Source organism: Pinus tabuliformis, chromosome 3_1, assembly GCF_031772625.1.
Source record: "Pinus tabuliformis cultivar Carrire ecotype Pingquan chromosome 3_1, CPIR1, whole genome shotgun sequence".
Lineage (NCBI taxonomy): Eukaryota > Viridiplantae > Streptophyta > Pinopsida > Pinales > Pinaceae > Pinus > Pinus tabuliformis.
The window spans coordinates 185996831-186010276 of NC_142301.1; the positions used below are offsets into that span (position 1 = coordinate 185996831).

A 13446-nucleotide genomic window follows, 5' to 3' on the forward strand; every position below is an offset into this window, starting at 1 on the left:
TTGATTTTCAGGTAGAGAACATCAAAGGAAAAGACAATAATTTGCCTGATTTTCTTAGCATAGAATACATTGAAACAAAAGATCATGTCATGATGATCATCACAGTATGGGACCAACACTAGAAAAAAGAAGGCTTGAGAACCGTGCTTGATGACCAAGACTGGGAAACCTATAAAAGAAACTAGAAACCCATGTGGCAGCTCCGAAATACGAAGGTGCTAGACGCCAATTTGCAGCCACACACTGACCTCCAACACTTTGTTCCAGAAAGAAAAATATACCCTAAAGGAGGAAAGTGCATTCATGATATGATATATGATAAAGCAAGACGGGATGGTGACCTTGCACGACAGGCTTTGGAACAAAATTTTCACAACATTGCCACTATTTGGTGCCATGGTGGACGCAGCACAGGAATGTATGAAAGGTATGTCTGTATATACAGGACAAGAGATCTCTGGAATGAACCAAGCCATGTTAGAACCCAACCAGCTACCAGATGGCCAAGAAATGATCCCAGGATCATATTTCCAGATATAGTGTATAACTTTGCAGACTACAAACAACTCTGGTGGGAATTTCTCAACCTTGACGACAAGATCGAAACCTACTACACCAGACTCAGGTTCAGTGCCATTGGTCATTTTCAAGGATATCAACAATGTAAGTGGTTTAGAGACTGGTGGACTGATTATGGAATAAACAGAACTACCATGGCCCATGTAGAACATGAAAAATATTGCAAAAATCTTTGCAAACCATGTATTGAGCAATGTAGTACAGACTGTAATCACCCTGTTTATAACACTGTTAAACAAATGACTGAAGGTGAATGGTCAACTTACAAGTCCTCCCCATATAATAATTCCCTTGAAGAATATATTAGAGAACACATGGAATGGCTTGTATTAACCAAAGTCCAGTACCAGATTGTGCTTGGGAAGCCCATGATTGTCCACAGGATTTACACAAAAGCTTGGGACACAATGCAGTATAAAAGGGACAGATTCCCTAACCTTACTATTTTTTGATGTAAATAATACAGACCAGTCACAAGGGATTAACTGTGACTAGATTTCCCATGGGCTTTGCTGTACCAAAGCATCCACAATGTAAATAATAGTTTTCTTGTGGTCTTTTACGAAAAAGCATCCACTTTGTTTTATCGGCATGAATAATTTTCTCGTGGGATTTGAAAGAAAGCATCCACTTTGTTATCTTCCATAGGATTTGCTTTTCCGGACAGAATCTACTATCAAATTTTCCCTGGCGTTACCCGAAAGAAACTATTCCTTTCCTTTGATGGGAATCTTTGTGCGGACGTCGCCTTAGCACTATCCGAAAAGTAATGATTCTATCCACCTTTTACAGATGGCCTACAGTAATGTTTGTCCCCTCTCATTAAGGAGGCATTCGAGTTTAGATTGAGTCTAGAGTTTTGTGTGTTTGAGTCGAGTGCCTCTCCTGCTCTGCATCTGCGGAGATTCTGTCTGATCTGCTTGCATCACGAGAAGAACTTAAGTCCTTAGGTGATTTGGGAGCCTGTGCATCAGTGTGCTTAGCACTAGTGAGAACCTAATTAAAGTGGCCGAATCATATAGAGAGTCGACCAGTTAGTATATGTGTTGAAGTTTGATTCTGAGGCAGAGCCTGTCCTTTGCCAGGTAGCCTCCGGTATTGCTTGTTCCATGCGAACAGCATAAAGCCTGGTAAATGCGAAGATAGTCAATCTCTGTAAGGAAATCTCTCTGTAAGAATTCTTCTGTAAACAAAGTCACATCCATTTTGAAATAAAATGAGTACACCATTCTGTATCTGAATACATTGTCTGCGCATTAATATTGTCTGCTACGGTAGTAGTTGTCTTTGTGCCTTCATCCAGAGTTCGCAGGAAGTTCGCCAAAGGAACAAAGGGACGCCAAGGCCGTTGTTAGGTGAGGAAGCCGTTGTTGAGGTCATAAGAGCATGACAGTTCTGAGTAGGTTCACCATTGGTTCACCAGCAGTCAGTCGACAAAGTCATACGAAGAGACGCAGCAAGTAGCAAGCTCGTGACAGGAGCCCCTGCTTAAAATTGCTCGTTAACTTAACTTATACGAACTGGCTCTCCCTAAATTATATAGAACTTCGGGGTATACATACATAGTATTGCATAGAATTGAATTACAAAATTTATAGGACAAAATTTGTAATGTCCAGGACATGCTAAATTTGCTTTGTATAGTAGTTGATGATACAATTGAATTAGTGTCATGTGTTGCACCAGGGATCTCCACCTCTATTCGTGAAACGAAGGAGAAAGTTTGGGTTCTGGTACGTTAGAAAGAATGGGCACTACTCCGCGGCTTTTCCTTAAATGTTTTTTAATGCAGTTATTCATTTTATTGGGTTGTGGGGAAGGAGGTGAGAGGAAGGAATTAGTTGTCCCCTCTACTAAGTTGAAAAATCTGGGTTGAAAGCCTGGGAATAACACATACCTGGTTTGTCCAAATGGGATATTTTTTGCCGGCTTCTATAATGTTTCGCCAAATAATTATGCTTTTGCTGCATGGTATGCCAACGATCCTCAGAGGACCATGGCATGGATGGCTAATAGAAATCATCTAGTAGGTTACAATTATTCCTTGACCCTTGAGAATGGAAATCTCACATTATTAGACTCTGAGGCCGAAGGGAGAAAATGGAGTGGGCCGATCAACACTTTCAATGGAACCGATGTTGGAATGGGTTTGGTTTTGTTAGACTCAGGGAATTTGGTGTTCAAGACAAGCAAGAATATCCATTTCTGGTAGAGCTTCGACTCTCCTACTTTTACTCTTCTTCCAACACAAAATTTCTCACAGACAAGTAGATTGGTGTCTACCAGAAATGGCAGTACCTACGCCTCAGGTGCTTATATCTTTTCTGCCTCTTAGTCCAAAACTCAAACGCCCTCCTTGTATTATAATAGGAGCAAATTAGGGTACTGGGCTTTGACAGTTAATAATGAAGCAATTAGTCTGGGTGTTGATGGATCTCTTGGTTTAAGAAAAGATGGGAACCTTATCGGTCCAAGCAACCCAATGATTTTGATGGCATCAGACAGTGGGGATCCGGCCAATCCCTTAAGAAGATTAACTTTAGACCACGATGGAAATCTCAGAATTTATAGCTGGAAGGGGAACTCTTCTTCATCTTGGGAAGTAGTGTGGGAAGCAGTACAAGAGCGTTGCCAAATTCACGGTACTTGTGGAGACAACGCTATCTACAAGACTCCGGAATTTAATGACAATACGCGGTGCCAATGTCCACCTGGCTTCCTTCCAGATATTACTGATTCTCCCAGCTGCCAGAGAATTGTTCAATTTTCAGAGCCTTTATGCAGTCCTAATTATCAGAATGTCGATTATCAGTTTATCCCGCTAGATTACGTTAATTTTAGTGGAGAAGGCAATCAGACAATCAAGACTATTGTGAGATTGGAAGAATGTATGTCGACTTCTTTGAACAGTTGCACATTTCTGGGTTTTACACACAAATTGGATGGCAGTGGATATTGTGCTCTCCATTTCAACAGACTACTGAACGAATATTGGTCTCCAGATTCGCAAGCGCGCACGTAATTGAAGCTGTCTGCAAAAGACAAAAGTATCTCAACTGACAATCGATACACAGGTATGCTCTCCATGGTGGAAAATGTTTGCGAGGCTGCCTTCAGTCTGCCGTTTCCGCCAAACGATTCTAACCATACAATGCGCGATCTTCATAATTTTCTCCATGTTTGGCATCGAGCTTTTCTGCGGAGTTTTAGCTTTCTGGGCATTTCTGAGGCAGCACTCCAAAAATACAGACATAACCAGAATTTTTAGCTTAGATATTCTACATAATCTTTCAAGCGGGGGACCAAAGAGATTCACATACGCGGAGCTGAAAGCAGCGACTAACAATTTCAGCAATGAAGTGGGCAGCGGAGGATTCGAGACTGTGTACAAAGGTGTTTTGCCTGATCAGAGACAGATTGCAGTGAAGAGGCTCAAACGAGTATCTCAAGGGGAAGGGCAGTTCTGGGAAGAGGTGACAATGATAGGGAGAATCCATCATCTCAACCTTGTTCGTATGTGGGGTTTCTGTAAAGAAGGTGAACACAGACTGCTTGTGTATGAGTATATACCAAATGGGTCATTAGACAAATATCTGTTCGATAAGAGGGGCGATGGAGAAACAGTTGGGTTGGACTGGAGCTCACGATATCGAATAGCAGTGGGGGTAGCGAGAGCCATAGTCTACCTGCACAAAGAGTGCCTGGAATGGGTTCCTCATCGTGATATCAAACCGGAGAACATATTGCTGGAAGAGAGCTTTTGTCCCAAGATCTCTGACTTTGGTCTGGCAAAGCTGGTGGATAGAGAGCACAGTCTAAGCATGTCAAACATCAAAGGGACTCCTGGATATTTGGCACCCGAGTACTGGATGCAGAAAACTGAAGCTATAAGTGCAAAAGTAGATGTATACAGTTTTGGGATTGTGCTTCTTCAAATTGTAAGCGGAAGGAAGAATATATGCTTCAGTCAATTAGCTGTGGAGGGTGATCAATGGTTCTTTCCAAAGAGGGCTTTTGATTGGGTGGTTTTAGAGAGGAATGCAGAGGAAGTGGTTGACAAAAGCCTTCTCAGTGGGGTAAGAATTGATGGCCTTCAGATGGAGGCGATTAGGAGAATGGTGAAGACATTGTTTTGGTGTATTCCGAGTAGACCAGATGAAAGGCCTTCCATGGGAAAGGTTGCTAAAATGCTGCAAGCAATCCTTGAAGTTCCGCAACCTCCAAAGCCCAATTTCTTTGTCAACTTCCGCCACGCCGATAGAAGCGAAGTTGGAGATCCCATACATGAGCTGCCTCCTCCTGCTCCTCTAATATTTAATGTGCAGGCATTTGTAGACTATTATTTCATGTGCTACAGACTAGCTATAAGGCTATAACCTTCATGGTAGAGAATGTGATTGGTCATAATCCTATATGGATTCGCCTATCCATCTAAATTTTATAACTTATTTGTGTTTCATTTAGTCTGCAGAGAGGCACTGAGCTCATCTAATCAGTGAATAGTATATGCTAAAATAACTATTTTGTTGGTTAAATTATGACACAGAATAACAATTTCTTGATATCCTGTGTGATTCTGGCCTTCATATTGATTATATATTTTATTTTATATCACAAATCGTTAGATTTTCTGGTTTCCCTGCTTTCCTGCAGCGATTATAGATCTTAATGTTAATTAAATTTTCTATTTAGCATTAGATTTCCTATTTGTCGTGCATTTCCGTGGTGATTATATTTCCTATTGTCTTGCTTTTGTGCGGTGATTATATTTCCTATTGTCTTGCTTTTCTGTAACTTTATTTTGATTTTCAATGTCATATTATGTGAATTGTTTTTAACGTGTTAGATATATAATTCCAATAGCGGTAACAAAACAATACTAATACAATGATGCGATGCGATGAGCTATTCAGTTTATATTTATATTCCAATTGTAAATAATCGTCTCTTTTTTTTAAAGTGGAGGTAGTGTCTTTCTATTACTGGGATCGTGGAGTGTACACACTTAGCATAGGGTTCAATAGTGATATGACAAGTCATTACTTAATTTTAATTATGGTGTCTTTGTATTTATTATAAAACCCTCCCCCAACTAAGGGGATGACCATCTACGATCATATTGATTCATGTCAAATGAATTATTGATCAAATCCACAAATTCGATTGGGGACGTACGTGGTGACTTACCTTGACGAAGTAACAACAAAAGAGGAGTAACATCATCGAAGGGAGTAACAACACTTGATGAGTAACAACATCGGGGGAGTAACACCGCCTGAGGAGTAACAACACCACTTGAACACTTAGTCGAAATCGCTATGGAGTAACAACACTGGAGGAGTAACAACACCAGAGTACTTTGACGAAATTTTCATCAACATGGAGTAACAACACTAGAGGAGTAATAGCACCGGAGTACTTAGACGAAATTGCCATGGAGTAATAACACTAGAGGAGTAATAGCACTAGAGTACTTAGATGAAAAATAGAGGGCCAATAGTACCCCATTTGCAACACCTTATGACCTGTCTGCTTATCTACAAAATGTCCCCTGCAAGGGCCATCATGAGCAGCTTTCAGGACATCATAGATGTCATCCTCACTTATGCAACATCGGATTTGTTAGTCAGGTCCCGTGTAAAAGAGATATCCTTTTATCCATGAATAATGAGCACTATGATGGATAATCTTCCATTGTTCTTTGTAAGGTAAGTTGAGGAACTTTTCCTATAGAAAGATAGCAATATTTGCATACCACAGACTGTGAGTAGAAATTGCAAACACATTTTCATATGGAAAACTATCCTCTATACGGGTACCTTTATTAGTAGTGTCCATCCTAGACAAGAAATCTGCAACCACATTATATTTCCCTGACTTATCTACAATGGTAATATCAAATTCTTGAATTAACAACAACCATCTTGTAATATGACCAGGGGTTATTGGTTTATTCATCAAATACCTGATAGTTTTATGATCAGTGTGCACGAAAGTAGTATACCCTGTAACATAATGTTGAAATTTATTAACAACATAAATAACAACCAAGAACTCTTTTTCAGTTACCATATAGTTCAGTTCAGCAGGAGTCAAGTTGTTGCTGACATAATAGATTGCATATGGTTTCTTATCGTTCTGTTGCCCCAGGACTGCCCCTACTTTTGTTTGAGAAGCATCTCTAGAGATGCGAAATGGGAGCTTCCAATCAGGACCTCGTAATATCAGAGCTTTACAAACTAGCTCTTTGATTTCTTTAAAGGCTGCTTCACATTCATCTGTCCTCACAAACTCTCCATCTTTAGGTAGCAATTGAAAAAGTGGGAATGTTTTCTTAGAAAAATTCTCTATAAACGCCTGTAATAGCCAGCATAAGCAATAAATATATGTACATGTGTTGGTGTCTTAGGAGTAGGAAAATTAAATATTACCTATACCTTAGCAGGATGAACCTAAATTCCTGCAGTTGAAAGCAGGTGTCCCAACACTATTCCTTCCTCCATCATCATATGACATTTTATTGTATTGAGAGAAACATGTGTTTGTATACATCTTTTAAGTACTTTCTCTAATTTTTCTAGACCTTCTTCAAAATAATCCCCATATGGGGTGAGGTCATCCATGTAGATTTCAACACTATCACTGATTAGATCAGAAAATATTCCTACTATTGCCCTTTGAAAGGTAGCAGGTGCATTACAGAGACCAAATGGGAAGACTCGGTAGGCAAAGTTCCCCCAAGGACATGTGAAGATGGTTTTATCCTGATCCTCAGGAGCTATTTGTATCTAGTTGTATTCACTGAATCCATCTAGAAAGGAGAAAAAATTATTTCCAGCGAATGTATCAAGGACCTAGTCAATAAAGGGTAGGGAAACTTTAAAAGATCATTTTCCCCTACCCTTTATTGACCAGGTCCTTGATACATTAGCTGGAAAGAATTTTTTCTCCTTTCTAGATGGATTCAGTGGATACAACTAGATACAAATAGCTCTTGAGGATCAGGATAAAACCACCTTCACATGTCCTTGGGGGACCTTTGCCTACCGAGTCCTCCCATTTGGTCTCTGTAATGCACCTGCTACCTTTCAAAGGGCAATAGTAGGAATTTTTTCTGATCTAATCAATGATAGTGTTGAAATCTACATGGATGACTTCACCCCATATGGGGATTATTTTGAAGAAGGTATAGAAAACTTAGAGAAAGTACTTAAAAGATGTATACAGACACATGTTTCTCTCAATACAATAAAGTGTCATATGATGATGGAGGAAGGAATAGTGTTGGGACACCTGCTTTCAACTGCAGGAATTTAGGTTCATCCTGCTAAGGTAGAGGTAATATTGATTTTTCCTACTCCTAAGACACCAACACATTTACATATATTTATTGGTTATGCTGGCTATTACAGGCGTTTATAGAGAATTTTTCTAAGACAACATTCCCACTTTTTCAATTGCTACCTAAAGATGCAGAGTTTGTGAGGACAGATGAATGTGAAGCAGCCTTTAAAGAAATCAAAGAGCTAGTTTGTAAAGCTCTGATATTACGAGGTCCTCATTGGAAGTTCCCATTTCACATCTCTAGATATGCTTCTCAAACAACAGTAGGGGCAGTCCTGGGGCAACAGGACGATAAGAAACCATATGCAATCTATTATGTCAGCAACAACTTGACCCCTGCTGAACTGAACTATATGGTAACTGAAAAAGAGTTCTTGGTTGTTATTTATGCTTTTAATAAATTTCAACATTATGTTACAGGGTATACTACTTTCGTGTACACTGATCATAAAAATATCAGGTATTTGATAAATAAACCAATAACCCCTGGTCATATTACAAGATGGTTGTTGTTAATTCAAGAATTTGATATTACCATTGTAGATAAGTCAGGGAAATATAATGTGGTTGCAGATTTCTTGTCTAGGATGGACACTAGTAATAAAGGTACCCATATAGAGGATAGTTTTCCATATGAAAATGTGTTTGCAATTTCTACTCACAATCTGTGGTATGCAAATATTGCTATCTTTCTATAGGAAAAGTTCCTCAATGCTTACCTTACAAAGAACAATGAAAGATTATCCATCATAGTGCTCATTATTCATGGATAAAAGGATATCTCTTTTACACGGGACCTGACTAACAAATCCTATGTTGCATAAGTGAGGATGACATCTATGATGTCCTGAAAGCTGCTCATGATGGCCCTTGCAGGGGACATTTTGCAGATAAGCGGACAGGTCATAAGGTGTTGCAAATGGGGTACTATTGGCCCTCTATTTTTCATCTAAGTACTCTAGTGCTATTACTCCATGGCAATTTCGTCTAAGTACTCTGGTGCTATTACTCCTCTAGTGTTGTTACTCCATGTTGATGAAAATTTCGTCTAAGTACTCTGGTGTTGTTACTCCTTAGGTGTTGTTACTCCTTCGATGTTGTTACTCCATCGTGATTTCGACTAAGTGTTCAAGTGGTGTTGTTACTCCTCGGGCGTTGTTACTCCCCCGATGTTGTTACTCATCAGGTGCTGTTACTCCCTTCGATGATGTTACTCCTCTTTTGTTGTTACTTCGTCAAGGTAAGTCACCACGTACGTCCCCAATCGAATTTGTGGAATTTGATCAATAATTCATTTGACATGAATCAATATGATCGTGGACAGTCATCCATGATTGATATGTTGAGTCCAGTGCTGAGAGAATTTTTCATTCTGATGAATAGCATGTTCCTCATGATTTTGGGGAGGGATGGCTTCTAATAGTTTGGGTCGTTGTTGCCAAGAATCAACCCAAAATTAGGAAGTGCCACCATCTCTTATCTCCCAAAAACTGTGTTGTTGTATCATTGCTCTGTGCTGTTTTGCTGCATTCCAAATTAGCGAGCCTGGAATCCCCCGAGCATTCTAAGACATAGAAATGTCGGTTTGAAGCTCTGTAAAGAGCTTTTCGAAATTTGACTTCCATTCTCTGATTTGCCTTGAGAGGCTGGGCTTGCAGAGGAGACAATCGAGGCAATGCTGCGGCGTTAGCAAGCGATCGATCAAATCTGTGGCCTTCCCAACTTCATTTTCCATCCTTCGGAAACAATTGTGTAAAGCATGGTTTGATTTTGATAGGCAGTGAGTTGTGCCCTACCATGCGCCTTCAAACTCTCCAAGGTGGAAAGCATTTTGGAGTGATTCTCCATAAGAGAGGTCCAATTCTTCTCTCCACATCATTCCTGAGACATCTAGTAGTTTTTTCCTTGAGCTTTACTTTTTGGGATCATTGAAGTTTTAAATAATGAAAAATAAGAAATTTGTGCTTTTAAGCTCTATAGCTGCATGGGTCATTCATTATCGTATTTGAACTTAACTAATAGACGATTTCTCAAATTTTGGATTTGAATGTCTCATTTTAGGCAAAATCCTGAATTTCAGGTTGTTTGAGAGGAAGCGAAGCGCAACTAATCTGCACATTTAAATTATAGTATCACGCATCATTTTGTTCAATGATTTCAATGCTTTCGAGTTGACACGAGATAGTCAGTGACTTTATGCGCATCAAATCTCTTATTTTTCTAGTCAGAGTTGAGTGTCGAGTTGCAGGTGTATTCGTGCATTTATTTCACAAGGCCAAATTCGGATTCGTTGTATTCCTTTTCGGGAGAAGCTGTCTCTGGCGGTATGATAGGGCCCTTGTAAATCTTGTGTACTCCAACGAAACACTTCAAGGCTATTGAAGTTGGTGCTCAAATAAATTTCACCCCTAGCTTAAGGTCTAGAATTATAGACTTCGAGGAGGCTAAGAGTTTGGAATAAATTGTGATATTCAGAGTGGTGGATTGTCTTTCTTTTTCATTTCCCCATTATTTCATATTGTGGAGTTTAAATATGCCTAGCTGTCTTTTTAGTACTTGCATGGAGGTTGCAAGCCTTTCACTTTTTACAAGTCAAGCTAAATTTGGAAATTCAAGCAAAAATGGAGTTTCAAATGCCCTCAGTTTTGAAATTCAAAGGCCCCTCATATTTGGAACCGAAAGATTTAATCGTTGTAGAGGAGAGAAAAATACAATAGAGTTAATTATAAACTTTCCAATAGGAAGATTTAAGGCAGGTAGGCCTTTCAGGGTTGAATGCGAGATGGATTTTGATTCTGAATCAGTTAAAGATCCTGAAGTTGTCACTGCTCATTTGAAAATGGTTGGAGGATATCTAAGCCTAGCTCATTCAAGAATACGAAACGATGCAGATATTAAAGAGGATGGTTCAAATGCTGATAATGGTGGTGAAGGAGGATGCTTTGGAGGGAATGACAATGGAAAATTTAGAGGAGGATAAGGGGGAAAAGGTGGTTGTAGGGACAATGAGGGTGATCAAGGTGGGAATGATGGTGAAGATGAATTTGGACCCATTTTAAATGCAGAGGAAGTATTCGAAAAGGCATAGGCTCGAGGGGCTGTTCTTCCATCTGATATGGTAGAAGTTGCCAAAGCTACTGGTTTACGCCAATTGCTCCTTTCTAGATACTTGGATTTACAAGTATGCTCGTGTGTTTAAATCATGCTTAATATTATATTTGTGATACTTGAATTTATTTTACCTTTATTACTAGCATAATGATGCCTTTTTTCTCAGCTATATTCTGATTCGATTGTATACGAAGCGGCGTGGCCTCTAGGGATAACCATTCGAGGAAGCACTGCTTTATGTAACCGCATGCTAGTTGACCCAAATTTTCTATTTAAAGTTTTTGTAGAGGTCTTGCTGCACCCATTGGATCATTTCTTGTATGCAGATAATATAAAACAAATTTTTTATTGAAAACTGCATGCTGTTCTTTTTTGACCACACTGCATAATTTTCCATGGTGTTTCATTATGTATGCAAATAATGATTGATTCTCGTTGTGTGACATTTAATTTAGTCAAATATTATTAACACAATAACATGTGCTATGAACCAGTCTCCAACAAGATCAAAACCATCACTATAAACTCTTCCAAAATTTTCAAGAATTTATAATACTTCATTAGTTGATCTGAAAAGTGTCTGGTGTGTTGTTCCTCCTTTCAAGCATGTGTGTTCATGTTTATGTGGTCGTCTTCAGGCATGGTTGTCTTCAGGTGAGCATGCGTGTTCATGTTTAGATGGTCGTCTTCAGGCATGGTCGTCTTCAAGCAAGCGTGAGATCACAATCATGAAGGTATCATGGTTTCTAATGGAATCAACTTTTTAATAACAATATATCAACGTGTTTTCTAATATTATGTTTTGACTTTCTAAATTATGGTTTTCAATGAAATATATTGGTAAGGGATAGCCACGGTGGTTATTGCCTTGGTCACTAGCAAGCTTCATATATGCTTGGTCATCTATAGAGGTTTCTTGATTTTGGGTAATTAACTTAACCTCTTGATTTTGGGTAATTAACTTACTCTAAAATGAAATAAGACATTCAATGTGTTCCTTGTAAAATAGATATAAACAAAACATCTAAAGAAAAGTAATTGCACAATGATCCAGTCCAAGAAAACAAGGTTTTCCACAAACCAATTAACTCTTCTAGAAAAATTCAACAATTCCAATTTAATAATCCTATTGGCCTCTCTTTGTACCTTTTGGGACAATTGCTAGTTATATAACACATAGATCTTAGTTGATAATGTTTTAATTATGTGGGACATGAGATTTAGGTTTATAATATAATGTCATATTTTTACGTTTAATTTTTTAGGGTTTAATGTTTTTAGGTTTAGATTTATAATATAATAGAATATTTTTAGGTTCATTCTTTAAGTTTAATATTACATAGTATAATATTATTTTTATTTTGTTTATAAGATAAAGTAATCTTAGTTTATAACATAACGTTTTAGGTTTTGATATTATTTTTTTAGTATTAAGTTTAATCATTTTAGGTTTAGGGTTTTAATATTAAATTGAGACTTAATAATGTTACGTTTAAGAAAAGTTTAATAATATTATGTTTAACAAAAGGTTTAATAATAGTAAGCTTAATATTAATATTAGGTTTAATAAAAGATTTATAATATTAAATTATCAATTTTAATATTAGATTTATAATGTTAGATTTTAGATTTTTGTGATTTATGATGTAGAGAATAGTCTTTCGGATTAATCACATTGTAAGGATTGGGTCAACGTTTTGAACCAATTAATGTGGTTCATCCTTAGGACAAGAATGAACCACATTAGTTGGTTCGAAATGTCGACCAAATTCTTACAATGTGATTAATCAAGTTTAATAATAATAATAATAATATTAGGTTTATATTTAATATTAGTAAAATTAGTTTTAAGTTTAATAATTATAATATTAGGTTTAGGTTCAATAATAATACAATAGAATTATTTTAAGTTTATAATAACATTAGGGTAGTATAGTAATGTTTAATAACATTATTATTGGTTATTATAAGTAATATTTTTACATTAAATCTCACTAATATTAATATTAATATTTGTGTAATATTAATAACAAATATATAACATAGAAATTTTGGTTGATCATTTTCTATCAGTATTAATATTTTCACTTTAAGTCTCATTAATATTAATATTAACATTAATTAATTTTAATACTTAATATTTATTAATTTCTATAATATTAATATTAACAATCCAACCGTTCTTATCATTATTGGGTATAGTTGGCCATTACAAGTTGGTAGAGTATAGAATGTTCAAGCTTGACTATGGTTGACCAAATATTACCACCGTTGATCATGGTTGACCACAAACATTGATTAACCATAGTTGAAGATGGTTGATCATGGTTAGCGATGATTGACATTGATTGATCATGATTGACCATGGTTAACCATGGTCAATAATGGTCAACCATGATCAACCATGGTTAA

At 37.4% G+C, this 13446-nt stretch overlaps 1 pseudogene; it reads left to right on the forward strand.

Moving 5' to 3' along the window:
* The first annotated feature begins 2675 nt into the window (after nt 1–2675).
* On the forward strand, nt 2676–5021 carry LOC149186422 (G-type lectin S-receptor-like serine/threonine-protein kinase At1g34300; annotated as a pseudogene).
* Nucleotides 5022–13446: the final 8425 nt, after the last annotated feature.